This window comes from Manacus candei, unplaced genomic scaffold (assembly GCF_025592945.1).
Source record: "Manacus candei isolate 608988 ecotype Guabito, Panama unplaced genomic scaffold, ASM2559294v1 h1tg000067l, whole genome shotgun sequence".
Classification (NCBI taxonomy): domain Eukaryota; kingdom Metazoa; phylum Chordata; class Aves; order Passeriformes; family Pipridae; genus Manacus; species Manacus candei.
Genome location: NW_026138115.1, coordinates 1884472 through 1901462, shown reverse-complemented (window position 1 = coordinate 1901462; position 16991 = coordinate 1884472). Strand labels below are relative to the sequence as shown.

The 16991-nt window shown below is 42.3% G+C and overlaps 1 long non-coding RNA gene across 4 annotated transcripts in view; it reads left to right on the top strand.

Annotated features, from left to right (window-relative positions):
* The first annotated feature begins 1100 nt into the window (after positions 1–1100).
* LOC127479466 (uncharacterized) overlaps positions 1101–16991 on the top strand; it is a 30601-nt gene continuing 14710 nt past the window's right edge. For 2 of the 4 annotated variants that reach the window (XR_007907574.1, XR_007907572.1), the window contains exons 1-2: positions 1101–1398; positions 16244–16362. This is a non-coding gene — a long non-coding RNA (uncharacterized LOC127479466). Of the gene's footprint in view, positions 1399–5420; positions 5610–7382; positions 7496–16243; positions 16363–16991 lie in introns of those variants that run through there. The other 2 variants (XR_007907575.1, XR_007907573.1) reach the window with 2 other exon arrangements.

Here is a 16991-nt window from a genome sequence, read left to right as displayed (position 1 = left end):
AAGGTCATGGGCATTTGGGTCCTGCCTGCACTACTGGCATAGTCCTTGAGTCTTTGCATGATCCTATGGCTTGTTAAAGATGCTACAGAGAAGGTGAGAATCTCACTCATTTTTTAATCCTTTTAATCTTCTGAAGTCTTCCAGAAAGAGGATGGAAAAATCTTACCCTATAGCTGAATGAGAAAGAGGGAGGAAAGTTAGAGCTTGTAACACAGGAAAGTAATCCACATTCTTATTTAACTCTCATGTTTTACAGGTACATAACAATCTGAGCTGAGTGGTGACTCATTTTCAAGGCAATATTTATGCCACTATAGGTCTCATCAACACTTTATTTTCCTTGCTTAGCCCATATCTGAAACACCAAGGAGTGCCAGCCATGAGAAAAGACTCATTAGCTCTCCCAGATGAGTAGGTAAGTGAAGATTTCATTTCTATTACCCTGTCTGACAGCAGCCACCCCTTAGTCTGGCTCCTCTGCCCACACACATGTAAACAACGGGAGGGGTACCATGTAAAACAGACTTTCAAAGAAAAGCACCGGAAAAGTCAGGAGAAAAAAAGACAGTCTAATTCAACCAAGTAAACAGGAGACGCTCAGAAAAAGGTGCGAAAGGAACGAGAGGTATTGTAATAAGAGGAGGAAGTCAGGTCATGTACAAAATAACCCCCAAATAAGCTATGAAGTGTAAGTGCTTTATGACTTCTTTAAAGGCAAGAGGGAGTACTCTAAAATGTGCGTTCTACTTCTCCAGCCAAAGTTTGATAACAAGCAATGAATTAATTTATAAAATTTATAAAGTTTATATATATAATCAATAAAATGAAGACCAGCTTAGAATTAGGAGTGCCATGCCCTCTTGATCCCTTTCAGCTGCTAAGAGAGGAAGAGGGGGGTGACTCTTGGCCCTGCCTCAGTATACCACTGAGCATAAGTACAAACTCTGGATGTTGATCAACCTCTCTTCCATTACTCTGTTGTGTCTTCTCCTTCCTTGACTCCCAGAAGTCCACCATGTAGGCCACACTGATGAACCACACTGATTCACAACTGTTGCCAGGTGATGGCAATAAATAGACTATGGGACTTATTGGAAGGTCTCTATGTGCTGTGTATGTTTCATCACACAATCCATCAATAATGCCAGGAGTTACAGTGACTTCTAACTTGGAAGCTGAATTTGTTTTATTTGCTTGCTACCAAGGTAAAGTTTGTTTGAACCAACTTAATAGCAAAATGCACTTGCTATTTTCAAGACTTGGCCTTTTGGGGTGATGGTGTGACATCACAGATACAGCTTCCACATGCAAGAGCTCCGGAAATGAGGTCCTTCTGGTGGGAGCAGGGTTGTATGGATCACTCTCAGTCCTTTCTCTGTTGTTTTTTCATTCGCTTTGGTAAGCATGGTTTATTTTAAGGTGTGATTTATTGAGAACATGAATGCTTTATTTGACAGAGGCAATGGGAAAGGTCCTTCCCTGGCCTTCAGGCTGGTTGTCTTACATTCAGTTTGGTTTTGTGCTGTTCTTTCACTCAGATGGAGGTTGGAAAAAAAGGAGAGTAGTTATGTAAAACTCATTTGAATATTATGTACTTGTGGAGCTGATTTGTTTCTGTTGCCATGAGCATTTCATTCAAAATCTCCTCCCTTACTAGGGCAGAACCCTTCCTTGATTCAGAGAGGACTTGACGTAGCAAAAGCTCCATGCAGTTTTTGGAAACTTGTTTGTTATTTTTCCCCTTTATTCCCCTTCTATTTTTCCTCTGTTTCTGATGGATGCAGGATGCAGTTTTCTCATCCATGTGACAGGATTGTGTAATTCTGCCCCTTTGAGCCTGACTTACTCTCAATCATCTGTGACCAACTGAATTCAGGACCTTCAGATTCCCTTCTGTATGCTCCAGCACGCTATGAAGATTTGTTGCCCCAGTAGATACTGATCAAAGGTTACAATATTTACCAGAAAAGGAATCACTGTTCCATCGCTAGATGTTGTATAGTACCCTGAGGGCGAGGCAAAAGACCCAAGAAGTAAAGCTTTCACCTTGAGAGCATCCGAGTGTCTCCTAGGAGTTTCCATCTCTTCACGACCTGCTCCCATAATGTGAGCTTCATGGTTTCATCCTATCTGATCCCCATGCAAAGGTAGAGATGCCAGCCTGGTGCAAGCAGAGCCTTGAACAATAACCCAAGAAACAGAGGGGCCTATGCTGTGTCAGGGCTTACTGCATGGAAGGAGAGAGGGACAGCAGAGCAGTGACTTGGTGTGATGGGTATCTCTGCAGATCATGATGTCTGACAGTAGGGTCCACAGGGCTGTGTAAGCTGGTAAAGTTGTGCAGGAAGAAACAATCCAGCTGAAACTTGCTCAGGGCCAGCCCTCTCTGTGGCACCATGTTCAGCTTCAAGTGACCCTGGCTAGACAAACTGCCTTCTTCTGCCTGAATTATCTTGATTAGAGAAACTTTCATTGTGTACCCTAGAGATACAAGTCAAGGCCTCTGCAATAATATTCACTGGCAAAGACTATTTCTGAACATAACTACAAATATTTAATATGGGGTAAATTATAAATCAGCCTGCTCCAACACCAACCAGAAGTGAATGCTTCAAGTAGAAAATGGAGATTGCCTGGTCTGTTTTTTACCCCATGAATATTAGGATTGGAAGCAGAGCAGTAGGTAATTATTAGTGTTCAAGCACTGCAGTTGCAGATGCTATAAAAATAATGCTAACATTGCTGGCTTTTATACATAGATTTCCATCTGCAGATTTCAAATCTCTTGTATATTGCAATCTTCTGTAATTTCCTGGTATAACCTGCCTGAAACGAAAACTATAAACCCTGAAATATTATTTGATGTTTTAGAATACAACCAGTATATCTTTGCAATGAAATGTTTGTGGAAGAATGAATTATGTGTGATCTATTCTGTGTACTTCATCATAGTAACAAAATGAATGAGTTTTTTAGAAGCCAGCAAGCAAGAAGTCTCCTTTTGAACTGCCTGACCTCTTTCACAGCACTGGAGATATCAAATATTCTTCAAATGCAACAGTCAGCTAAACTGCCTGTTGATGCAGCACCCTACAGGAGTAATTAAACCTTTCTCCTATTTGTTTGTTACTGTTTGAAGAAGGGGTTTCAATTTTACATCCAGTGTGAAGTCAGCTTGACTTTGAAAGAGATGTGGGAAGAGATTCCTTCCCTGGCCTTCCCAAACAATATTAGCTTTGGAAGTAAAGTAGCAGAAATATATAAATGCTTCAAATGGAGGGCCTGTTCCCTGTAGCTGATAAATAAACTGAATAATTTTTTGCGGTAAGAAGTGGATGACTCTGATCCGTAACCTGCCAGGCAGAGGCTTTTGCAGTATGAGATGCACTAATGATTCCAAGCCCTTTCAGAGCAGGCATTTTCAAACCTTACTTGTATTTCCCTGAATATTTAATGTCACAGTTCTGCCAGAAGCCTCTGAAAATAGGGAGAATTAAAACCCATCGGTTGTTCCATAGCAGCAGGAAGTCGATGATTTAGAAAGTTTCTCTGTACTATATTTCAAAGTGTGACCTTGAGGAGCTCTAGAAATGTCAGACACGTCCTTGTGGTGTCTGTAGAGGCAGTTTAGAAGTCATAGTTAGTGATACTTCACCTGAGCATAGTGAACTGCAAGCATCTGTCAGGGTTTATCAACCTCTGACCAATATGTCATTAAAGACTAATCACTTTAAAAGTCATGTTAGAGAACACATAGTGGAGCTTTTGCTTAACCAAGTTTTGATGTCCTCCTGCTTTGCTGGGGTCAGCAGGGCCCTCAGGATTGGTTTGGAGAGCAGCACTCCAGTGAGGACATGTTTCTAGTGAGAGGTGGCTGCCTGCTTCCTTCTCATCTGTTCTTGTCCCCTTTTCCACATACATTTTCCAAATGAAGATCTGGCTTTCAAACACATTCTTTAAACAGAAATGCCTGGAGATAAAACAAAAAGTGGTCTCTGGCAGGTGTGGGTCACCAAAAAGATCCTTCTGTGCACGGTGTGTAGGTATTTGTGTGTGCACGAGCATAGAAATGCAGGCTGAAGTGATAACTTACCCCTGGTTCAGCATGGGGATTTCATCAAAGTTGCCTCTCCCCACGTCCAACCTTCCCCTGCATCATCCAGTCACACCTGTATCACAGAGATGAGTTGAGGAGCTAAAAGTTGGATGGATTTGTATGTATTTATTCATTGTTTTCCCATGTCTAAGTACTTCCTTGTAAGAATGACCAACAGTTAAAGAGGAAGGCAAGAGTATGAGCAATCATCACTTGGCAAATATTATTAGGTCAGCTTTGATGGAAATATCTATCCTTTGCTTTTGAGAGAGGTTCAGGAATGCATCCATTTATGTTGTAACTCCCTTGACTTGAACTGGCAGGTGATCATAGATATCGTAGTACAAAGTTCAACTGGTGTAATTTGAAAAGAAAGCTCGGAGCTGGAAAACACTCTAATTCTTCTCTTAGAAGAACTGCTAAAAAACCCATTTGGTGCAATCTCCTACCTCTCAAAACCAACACAGTAGTAAGTGATAGGTTTGAACGGAAGTCCCAACAGCAATTACTGTTTCCAATACTGAGAACTGTTGAGGTAAAAATGTGACAAATCTCCTAGTTTTGTTAAGATCTGATAAGGCTGCCAAATCGCCCAAAACTTGAACAATCAAGGATTTTCTTTGGTATAGCTCATGTGTTTTTATACAAGTCAATGGCTTATCCCATTTGATCAAAATGAACTTTTATGGGAGCTTTTCCAGATTCCAGGATGAGGTGAAAGTATGACCACATGTCATCATGCTGGAGAGTTCTGCCTTTTGTATTCAGTGATTTTTACCAGCATTTAAAAATCGTATTGCATTTTATTGCACAATTGGTTTAAAGATATGTATTTTTCCAGGAGCTCTTTCTTATGATCATTGGTGAGACACACCACTGAAGTGTTTCATGAAGAGGCAAAGCATTCAGGGCTCTGCATGCATACAGTTAATTTTCCTCTTAAGAAGAAAACACCAGGCCCCAAGGCTTTTTTAAATGCACTGGGGAAAAGAAAGACAAAAACCAGTGGCCAGAAGCTGAAGCCAAGATGAATCCAAATGAGGAGATTTTAATAGTGAGTCAGTCATCCAGAGAAATGATGATTTGCCAACTCTTAATGTCTTCAGAGAGGGAGCATGCCTTTCTAGAAGATGTGCCATACCCATAGTACAGTGTATTCAAAAGTGGGTTAATTGAGTGAAGTATAATGACTTGTAAAATAAAAGCCATATCAGAGGATCTGTTTAATGGTCCTTTGCCTTTAGTTTTGTGAGGTTTATCTTCTTTTCATTTTTCCAGCTCTTACACAGACTAGCTCAAAGAGTTTTAATTCCATTCCTTACAGATGTCTACCTAGGAAAATGAAGCCATTGAGCAAAGCAAAAGTCATAAGAGCAACTGTGAAGTGATAACAGTATGCAGTTAGTGCTCAGCCAGTGGGAACTAATTCACTCATTCACAAAGCTACAAAGCTGCCGTCAGACGGCATTTTTTGTTGCTATCAAATGGATTGTGATTAGATCCACTGACAAAGGTGAATGGTTTGATAATTATAATTTAATCCTCTTCTATCAATTCAGCAACACATTCACTAAATCATGCAGTCCATTTTTTGTGACGTTATCTGAATTCATAGTCAAAACTACTACCACAATGTTTGAAAATACATGTTGCTAAATATTTTTTGTAGCACAGTTCATACCTCTCTGTGTATCTAACCTGTATGGCCTCTCTGCCACATGTGTGTATAAAATAATCTGTGTATGTACCTATAAATACACATATATAAGGATTTAATGAACATGGGAGTCAACAGAAGTGTCGTTGTTGGAGCATGAACATGTGAACATCTGATTTGTTCAGCGCTGTTTCTGCCAGTCATGCACACCCATGCACAAGAAGCCACTGCCTCGTGTTCCTCTCATGCAACTTCACGAAGACTTGTAACATTGACATGGCATCATGGAGAGGCTCAGGGAGTCAGTGGGTACCCTGCTACCGAGTGATACTTGTCAAGGGCTCATCTTCCTCATTTAGGTGTGTTCTGAGAGTTAAAACACAAATAGTGACACACCTGAAGGATGTTATCATCGTCATCATTCACTCAATTCAGAGCACCTGAATTTGGAAAATCTGGACATTCATTTGTCTTTGGCTGTGGCATAGGGCATACATGATCATGTGTAAGACACTTTATTTCTCTGAATTCAGGACTGAATTTACAGGACTGGATGATCTTCATTTACTGTGCTCTACTTCTACCAGTTCTTATAAGCTGCTGCACTCATATGTCTTCATGTGGAGGAAGTTTCAGGAAAGCCATGTGGTTTCATTATTGCCTGTATAAACAGAAAGCAATGCCTGTATTTTGGCTGGTAAAAGTGAAGTAACAGTGATCAGAGTTTTTATTTGTTCATATTTTGGGGTAGGGTATCAGATGTACCTGTGTTCAATTCTTTTTTATATGTTCTTTTTGAGCAACTCCGTTGGTACTGCACATGCTTAACCCCTCTGCCCTCACCAGGAATGGTTCCAAAGTTCTTAACCAAAGGCCATCAGTAACCTCTCCAGATTATGGAAAGGGTTGCACATCCAGTATCAGAAATGCTCAGGCTTCTTGTCACTGCTCCTGCAAAAGATATTTGCTTAAAAGCCCCTTTTCCTGCTAGGAAGAAAATTTGGGGGAGGGATGAAGTATGTTTTTGCTTCAGCAGTAGTGGAAGAAACCTAATAAAACATGCTTCAGTTGTATCCTAGAGGTGAAAGTGCAAAAATGGAGAGGGGGGATAAAACAAACAAATAAACAAAGTACTGCTTATTGTTTTGAGAAATCTCATCATCTCTGAGCTGACTTCTGTGATTTTTGAGCAGCTGCAGGCACAGGGTTGCTCTGCCTTTCCTGCACAGCTGAACAGATGATACATCAGTTTTAAATCAGTTCCCAGCTGATAGGGAAAGGATTGCAATCTGCTTAATAGTGCCTTTGCTGCAGACAAGTAGAGGACACTCCTGAAAGAAAAATAAAAGGAGCACAGCTATTTTCCGAGATGGAAGGAGACGGGCCTGCAGCCATCAGTTATATTTGGGAGCACCATGTTGTGTGTGTGGATTCCACCCCGGAGCAGTGGCCTTGAGTGCACAGCCACAATCAGTGTCAGCTCTCACCTCATGCATTTTATGTGCTGTAAAAGCCACAGCTTTATTCCCACCCTGGTCCTCAACTTCTAACAGCTCCTCTTTCTCAGAAAGCTGGAGTAGCAGCACACAATGCACAATGTAACACCTCTCTCCCTGTTTCTTCCCACAGACCAGCCATTGAGCACTGGTCAGGAGCCATTAGCACCCAGTTCGAACACAATGTAAATTGTATGAGGACTTATTGTTTTTATAAAGATCGCATGCAATTTGTTGCCAAGCAGCCTCCACAAATATTTAAAGCCTGCCTCTTTCTCCACACAATTTTTCTTAAAAAAACCCAACAAAACAAAAATAACAAGAGCTTTACTTTGTGCCATAAAGGCTGAGACATAATTAACCTCTTCCTGCACAGGAACCAGACACTGGGATGATGGAATTATTGACATATGCATGTGTTCCATGGGGATGATGCTGGAGAGGACTTGACTTGGAGGCTGGCTATGTATAAATATATGTATTATTATTATACATTTTGCCAGTATGAAGTAATCCCCCTTCTCTTGACAGGTAACATTTTTCTGGCTAACGCTGATGTAATTATCTGATTTCTAATGACCACCTTCTCATCACAAATATCTCCAGGGTCCAGGCCCACCTAGGAAGAACAGCCACACTTGATCATGTTTTCCTCTCTCCTTCCATCCCTTCTCCATCCCTTCACATACCCAGCTGCTCTGCTGAATCATCAGACAGGAACAATGTCCATTCTGTCAAAATGTTATAGGAGTGCCAGCTCTAGATTTCTCCATAGAAACTTGGAAGTAGACAACATATTTATAAATACTTGATATTATTTTTACTCCTATCACACTTCAGTTTCACCAATATGAGTTATCAGACAGCTCCCACTGTCTGTGGGAACAGTGTCCAGACACGGAGCTGTCTAGTCACACAAGAATTATCATCAGTATCACACAGGACAGACCTCATGAAAAAACAGACCAAGTATAAATATAAGCAATGGCTCAAATCCCAGCTGCACTTTTTTGTAGGAGCAAGCCTTCATACAGTACATACCTTTGTGTGTGCAACTGCAACACTCAAAAGGAGACAATTCCCAGCCAAATGAAACTTGTGTCAGTGACTCCAGGGTGTGATTGCAAGGAGATGTCTGTGATCTCTGAGGAGTCAGGATTATGAAGGTGACGAGCATGGCCCTAAGAACTTCATCAAAATTTTGCCATTCATTCAAGCCATACATACCTATAACATAAGAGAAAGACTGTTTCCAGGGCATTTTCTGCCCAGCTCTTTCTCACACTTTATTTCTTATGTTCAGGTGTTATTCTGATTTTTGAAACCAAAGTTTCACGCTTAGAGCAGAATCACATAAACGCGATCTGAGTTCCCTGAGCTTGCAATTTTTAATGATACATCTCATGTAAGTTTTAAATCAGTTCCTCCAAAATTATTTCGGAATTGCCTGAAATGCCATTTAGTGTGACCTGACCTATTTTTTGCTAGACAAACTTTAAAACTGGTTGGAAAGTATCCCCATTTTAGCCATGACCTTATTATTTATAATCAGGTCTTGATCCTATAATATCTATTAATTATAATAATTTTCCTCAAAATGCTATTCATCCACACATTCATAAGGACATAATATCCTGCACCTTGCCTAACTGAGGCAAAACTGGAAGATCTTATCATGGCTTCTTATGGTGGCTTTCTATAAAAATGCAAATACCTACAGCTAATGGGTCACAATGGGATTGTCAGGTTGGTAACATTAATTATATGCATAATTGTTTTCTGCATCAAGACATTAGTGTGTAAAAGCACAGACAGTTTTTTAAGATTTTTCTTGCTTTTAACTGTATTTACCAACTGTGATTTACTATTTTTTCTTCTGTGAGAGCAAGAAGCATAGATCATTAGACAGGTTTTTCTTTTGTTGCCAGTTTGCTTCACCTGTGGTTCTCATGCATTGCCAATGAGATCTGCAGTACACACAAATGAAAAGAACCATTTAAACTCACAAGAAGCAGCTGAAAGAAACCAAATAAGAGCTATTTAGAATCATAGAATATATTGGATTGGAAGTGAACTTTAAAGGTCACCTAGTCAAAACTCCCTGCAATGAGCAGGGACATCTTCAACTAGATCAGGTTGCTCAGAGTCTAGTCCAATCTGACCTTGAAGGTTTACAGGAATAGGGCATCCACCCATCTCTCTGGGCAACCTGTGCCAGTGTTTCACCACCCACACTGTAAAAAATTTCTTTCTTATGTCTAATCTAAATCTACCCTCTTTTAGTTTAAAATCATTACCCCTTGTTCTATTACAACAGGCCCTACTAAAAAGTTTATCCTCATCTTTCTTATGAGCCTCCCTTAAGTATAGAAAGGCTGCTATAAGGTCTACCTGAAGCTTTCTCTTCTCAACTTTTTCAGCCCTTCCTCACAGGAAAAGTGCTCCATCCCTCATTGTGGCCCTCCTCTGGACCCACTCCAACAGGTCCATGTCCTTCCTATATTGGGTGCCCCAGATCTGGATGAAATACTCCAGGTGGGGTCTCACAAGAGCAGAGTAGAAGGGTAGAATCCCCTCCTTTGACCTGCTGGCCACACTGCTTTTGATGCAGCCCAGGATACAATGGCTTTCTAGCCTGCAAGCACACATTGTTAATGCAAGTCCAGCACCCCCAAGTACTTCTTGGCAGGGCTGCTCTCAATCCATTCATCCCTCAGCCTGCATTGGTATCAGGGATCCCTGAGGGGCACAACTTGTCACCCATCTCTATCTGGACATTGAGCTGTTGACCATTACCCTCTGGATGTGATCATCCAACCAATTCCTCACTCACTGAACAGTCCATCTAATAAATCCATCTCTCTCCAATTTAGAGAGAAGGATGTTGTGGGGGACTATGTATCACAGGCTTTACAGAAGTCCATGTAGATGACATCCATAGCTCTACATTTGTTCACTGATGTAGTCAGTCCATCTGAGAAGACCATGAAGCTGGTCAGGCAGGACTTGCCCTTGGTAAAGCCATGCTGGCAGTCTCGAACCACCTCCCTGTCCTCCATGTGCCTTAGCACTGTTTCTAGGAGGATTTGTTCCATGGTCTTCCCAGGTACAGAGCTCGCAGGTCTGTAGTTCCCAGGCTCATTCTTTCTACCCCTTTTAAAAATGGGTGCAAGGTTTCCCTTTTTCCAGTCAAGCAGGACTTCACCTGACTGCTATGACTTTTCAAATATCATGGAGAGTGTCTTGGCAACCATGTCAGCCAATTCTCTCAGGACTCTGGGATACATCTTGTCAGGTCTCATAGACAGGTATGTTCAGGTTCCTCAGGTGGTCATGGACCTTGTCTTCCCTTACGGTGGTAGGGCTTTGCTCCCTCAGTCCCCGTCCTTCAGTGCACCCCTTAAGGGATTGGAAAGAGAGATTTCCTGTGAAGGCTGAGGCAAAAAACCTTGTTGAGTACCTCAACCTTTTCCTGATTCATTGTTACTAGATTGCCAGTGCAAAAAAACATACATGGCAGTTTTTCTTCACTATGGAAAATGGAAACACAGAACTGGTCAAATGGGGTCAGCCAGGAGGGGCATCTTGTCCAATGTCCTGTCCTGGAACCATGAGTAGCACTGGGTGAATCAGAAGACTCAAGAACCTCTTGCCAAGCAAACATGAATGAGTCTGCCCTGTGTCAGAAGCCTTCCTGGTTTCTTGAACAAAGATTGGCATAAAAGCTGACACGTTATTTGAATGTTTCTTCTGATTTTTTTTTTTTTTTGTTAATGCTAACTAATGCAATTCTGGGTATTAGTGCTACCTATGCCTTTTCAGGCAAGATGTTCTCTTCTGATATTACATGATGGGAAAAAACAGTTCTCCAGCAACAGCCCTGATCTGTAGTTAGCTTTGTTATATCCACCCTATAACCCTTTGGCTGTCAGCCTGGCCACTTTTCTGGGAGAGTGGTCTTTGTGCTGGCTAAAGATCACTTGTTTTCTCTTTCCCTCCTATATTGCTCCTTTCCCTGCTCTACACATGCACATACACTTTCCCTGGCTGGGAAAGGCCAGGCCAAGCTGGTGGGAGCCCTATGGGGACTAGAGGACATGCTGTCATGAGGAGAATCGTCACACGTCCACTAACTCAGAGGACAGGTCTCCACTGGGCTCTGTGCTGTTTGCGGGCATCACGATCCAAGGCCCGTTTCAGACAAGAGATGGGACTACCTCCCTGTAAAGGTCCCTTCTGGCCCTAAAACCTGCAACTCCTTAAGAAGTGGCTTGTACTGCGATCGGGGGATTGAAGATGAATGCCTGTGTGTGTGATGGTTAATGTGCCGTCTGACCGTCACGGGAAACATGAACCGCAGCCAAGAAGCACATTTAAGCCCCGACGGTCGATAGAGAAAATCTCTTTTAATGCTCGTGTGTGCACACCCTCCCTGGTTCGGGGGCCGGACGAGGGGCGGCTCCGCGGACCCTCCGCAGCCCCCGCACGCTCCGCTCCGCGGGCAGCGCCGAGCCCTGGGCACCGCTGCCCTCTCCTGGCGCCTGCCCGCATCTCGGGATGCTTCGGGTGGCCTGTGCACACTGTAGGATGGAGCACCCGGGAGTGGGTGGAAGTGTGAAAGCCACACCACCAGGGCACACGAGGAACGGCGCAGAATGAGGTTTCCCAGTGAGAACCCAGCTCACCGGTTTACGAATAACTGCAGGTGGATGTTAAAGACAAAGACTGTGGCAATACTCAGAAAGATGGTTTTAGTGCTTCCCTGCCTTAGGGGACTAGTGCCACCTGTGCTCCTCTCCCCACCTTCTTGCCCTCCCCAGCAGGACATGCCAGGGCTACCCACTGTCCTGCACCGAGGAAGGCAGTGAATAGGAGAGCTTTTCATTAGACAGAGCCCCTAATTTGAGGATTGTGTGAAGCATTTCCCCTTCCTGTAGTTAACCCAAAACCTCTAACACATGCACTACCAGTCTCAGTGGAAAACAAATCACATGTTGAGTGTTGTAATGCTTCACTGAGATTTCGGGGAGAATTTGTCAGCCCAGGATCATAGAGATACACAGGGCCTTTTTCTTATCTCAACTTTGAGCAGTCATTTGTGCCTGAGTCAAGAGAGCATAAAGCTCTGCCGCCCATGTTTTCCAGGCACTCGGCACAGGCACCTTTGCCTGTACAAAGTACATGGAACTCAGATCAGGGCACTGCAGATTGGTCCCCTGTGCTCATCCTCTGAAGGGCAGGACTTTGATTTTTACCACATCTCTCCCTTTTCTCATCAGTGTCCATTCCTGAGGAACTTCTGAGGGTACAGGAGTACTGCACACCCGCAAAACAGTTGGTGATTTCTCTACGGTTAAGCCCATCTTCAAGGCTCCTGCCTGGCCTGGGGCAGCTTTTCCTTGCAACACAGGGAATAAAACAAAAAGAGAGACAAAAGTCCCTCATGCCTGGCTCTGGCCAGGGCTGGAACCACAAGAACAGGAGCAGCCTGTGCATTCGAGAAAGATCAGAGGAGAAGGCACGAAAAGTCACAAATACGGTACATGGCTCTTGAGAGCACCTCACACCCCTAACCTGTTGAGTGGTAAAAGAAATGTTCTCCATTCCCTCTGGTTTTATTTTCTTTCTCGGGGAACTTCACATAGCTGGAGGAGGAAAAGAAAAATAACCTTCTTAGATATTATTTCAGTACTTTAATTTCTGTTTCAAAGAATCCAATTTATTAAGCAGCAGTACCTGAGATTATACTCACCAAACAAATTCTCAAAGGAAGCCTCACCATCTAGGTGTATTTTTCATTACACAATAAACTCTGAACTCTACCAAAGGTGTTTTCTCATAATGTTAAACTCAGTGCCTGACAATTATTGTCCAGCTCCATTTGGTGCCAGAAGTGCATTCAGTGAAGAAGTAATAAATCCTTTCATGCTGTTTAATAAAACGAGAAAATGTGTTGCTCACACTTGGATACTAGACTTTATTACACAAACACAGCTAAAAAAATAAATGGAGTATTTCCTGTTTAGAAGTGCCTATAAGTCACATGATGTTGATTTTCTCCAGGTGTCACAATTCTAAATGAAATTTTCACTTAAGTTATTCTTAAAGAAGTGAGTTATTTCAAAATGCAATAATCAACATGTTGTTAAAGGTGCAAAAACCATTGTAAAAAACCCCCAAACATTCAATGTGCTGTAGTGAAATTAGATGTGGAACACTGCGGTTGCCAAATTACACAAGATATTTGTGAGACACTTTGCCATCCACTTGAGTGCTTTTTTGACTTTCCACTGAGAGAAAAAAAAAACAAGGAAAAATCCTATGAGGTCTGAGAAACTCTTTCAAGTCCTCGGTTGATTTTGTCTCTTTGCAGGGAGCTGGGGTTATTCTCTACTCTGGTGGCCTGGCTCTGGTTAGAGGTGCCACTGCCATTGTAAAATAAATGCCTGATATAAATAGATGTCTTCATCAAGGTGCTCAGCACTGAGTGGAAACAGGTCCTTAAGCAGGATTGTCTGTTCCTTCACTTTCACTAATTTAAATGAAAAAGAAGTCAGCCACACATTGTCTTTTAATGGATGAATCCTACAGTTTTGGATGTGTTCCATGCTGCTCATTCTTGCATGGCCCATGTGAACCTCATCCAGTAACGCTTTGAAGAACGTGGTGAATATCTGTCATACATGCTTCATTCCTCCTCTCGCTTGCTTTCCATTTACAGGCTTGTGTGGGTGAATCTTTCCCCTTTGGGGATTCAGGTGGGGGGCATTTAGAGGTGCCCAATAGTCTGTATTTCTGTGGGAGGCAGCAAGATTAAAAAGGGCTCCTAACATTTGTAGCAAGAAATGCTGAGCATTAGGATGGGTCTTAGATCTTGCTGAAGTTTCTCCCACAATTTCTGGACAATGACCAGAGCGAGACTTTTGCCCAGAGCCATTCTATCCACACTGTAAATTCTCTGCAGACCTGAGAAGGAGGGATCTCACTCCAAAACTTCAGAGACATCTAGACACTTTCTGAGCCCCAGGTGTCTGTTATCTCCATCCATGATAATTTTTTTATATACCATTATATGAACTTAGCATTGCCTCTTTTGTATTTAATAGCTGAAATTGTATCTCTCTTCTGTTAACCTCTTGTCCAGATCTTTTCCGGTTTAAAATGGCTTACACCACTGGGGTTAATAGCTCCTGTTGATGTTTCTTAGAGAAAAAAGCAGATCTCTATCATTGGGTAGGTCATGTCTTCTCTGCAGACTAACTGCATCCCTTATAGCCTTAAGAGGCACTGACACTGCACATCTGTGAATCTTCAAAGAACATCATCTCCTTAGATATCCTCCAAAAATCTCTTCTACCTGAAAGAATGACTCAGAGAGCCACAATTTCACACACAATGGAACAGATCAGAAGTGACTGCGAAGACTTTCCAAATGATGGAACTTTGTAACAGGCTTCAGAGCACATGTGGTTTCCCTACCAGCTTGACCAGCTGGTGACTCTGAGCCACCAGAAGAGGTAGGATCACCTCATCCCCTCACATCTCCGTTTTGTGAGCCAGTGCCTGCCACCAGATGAGTCAGGGAACACACCCATCTGAAAATGATTGGGTTTTTGGGGGGATTGTTTTTTCTCTAGATCAGTTTGCTGATGCAGTTGACCAAATGACATGGTTGGTTGCTGTGCTGGGGAAGCATGTCAGGGAAAAGAGGTGGGACATGCCTTTTTAATAACAGTGCAGTCATCAGATGGCTGGAAGGGCTTGTGAAACCATCTAGCATGGTGTGCATCTCCCTGGGTCCTTTCCTCCCAGAAGCCTCAGTTCAACATTGCATTTAAATGACTGAATTTCAAGCTCATGAGTAGTTCCCAAGGTATTTCATATTTAATTTCAATTTAATTATATTCTTAAATTCAGTGATAAGCATTGATTTACTTGCATGTGCAGAGTTAGGCATGTGCTCATGTTCTTCTCAGGAGGAATATCACAATTGCGTGTATAGAAAGTAATTGATTTTTCATAATAGGTGATTCCAGTTATGAATTTATTTGCCTCATTAGTTGAGAACTGATTTATTTACTCTTTCTCTTTACTGACAGCAGCAAGTTTCCTTCCACCTGGGTGTAACTCCAGGACTCAGAACTTTCCATTTAACTCCCTCCACAGATTTAGTCAAACACTCTGTTACCAGAGTTGATTTTACAAGAGGGTTTTTGTTGTTTAAAAATTTCCAACCAGAGTAGGCTCAAATGTAGGCTTTTAAATCTGCATTTCAGCTCCTCCATGTACTTTGGGGTCTGTGAGCTTCCCTCATCATTTCCAATGAGAGATAAAAAAGAAAACCTCTGAAAAACCTCCCTGTGAGTGTAGGGACCAGAAGGGCCATTTCACAGCATTCTTTCCTCCTTGTTGGGCAGTGGGGTCATGGCACAATGCAAAGAACATCCCCGTATCCTTGTGGGGTCAGATGAGCACAAGTGAGATGGGGAATAGTGATAATAATAGAAAAAGAAAGGTGGAAATAGCTGGGATTTAAAACGGATTTCAAAGACACTCCAGGAATACTAACTATTGAGTATTATGCAATTAAGTGAAACCTTCTGCTTGGCTACGATATATTAAAAAAAAATAGGTCTGTCTGAGTTGAAGTGTGATGCCATGCTGCTCACATTATATATGAATAGTAATTGGAAACAGGACATCTGCAGAAATTAACCATTAACTGTTGAGCACTAAAATCTTTAATTGAGTTTGTAAGCCCTTAATGGCACAGGTAACCTCAAACATAGCTCAGTGCACACACTACCTGGTTAACACTGGTTAATAACTCTAACAGCTGATAATATTTCACACCCATGAGAGCACCAGATTAGCAAGAGACTTGGTGGAATGAGCTCAGCTCACCACTCTTTTGGACCACAGACATAACAGCTTAACCTTTCTGAACCTAACCTTTCTGCTGTAACTGGTATTTTTGGGTTTTCTTCTTTCCAGGCCTGCACGTGATGAGAGCACCCCTGCACGTAAGGCTCGGTGAACTGCAGACAGCGCCGTGTCCTTGGAGCACTTCACGGCAAAACAACGGATGGAAGTGATGGATAAATCCACATCAGGTGGGCTGGAAGAAGGGGCTATAACTTGAAGTCTCCTTGGCAGGGAGAGACACTGTAAATTACCCAAGAAGGGCAAAATCTACCCCAAAGTATCTGTGGGAGCTGAGGAGATCAAAGCTGGGAGGAACAGCCCACTACATGCTTGGCTGAAGGTTCATGCGTGCATCTGAACACCACCATCCTCTACCATTAAACCACGTGTCCAGCAAACCCTGGGACTCTGCAGCCCAGGCAGCTCAGCTCAGAAAGGACAATTTCAAAAGTGTAGTTGGTTTAAAGTGATTACTGCAAGGAGCAGAGCTGACAAACATGTGAAAGGACAGTTGTTGAAAAAGCATGTACTTCTTTGTCAGCAATGAAAAGTAAAACTTGACAAGTGGATTCATGGGTCTAACTTAGCACTGTCAGCTTTAGGTTTCCTAATAGGGAGGTGTGTAAACAAAAATACTTTGCTACTGCCAACTTCTAGCACATTTCTAATCAAATTAATTCTGTTCCAGAAGAAGTATATATTTTATTTAAAAACAACAAAACCCCAAAACCTCTAGATGTAGATTGAATCAATTTTTGAAGAGATTCAGAAATCTCAACTGCAGACTTGTGTTATTCATAGCACAAGTATGTGCCAC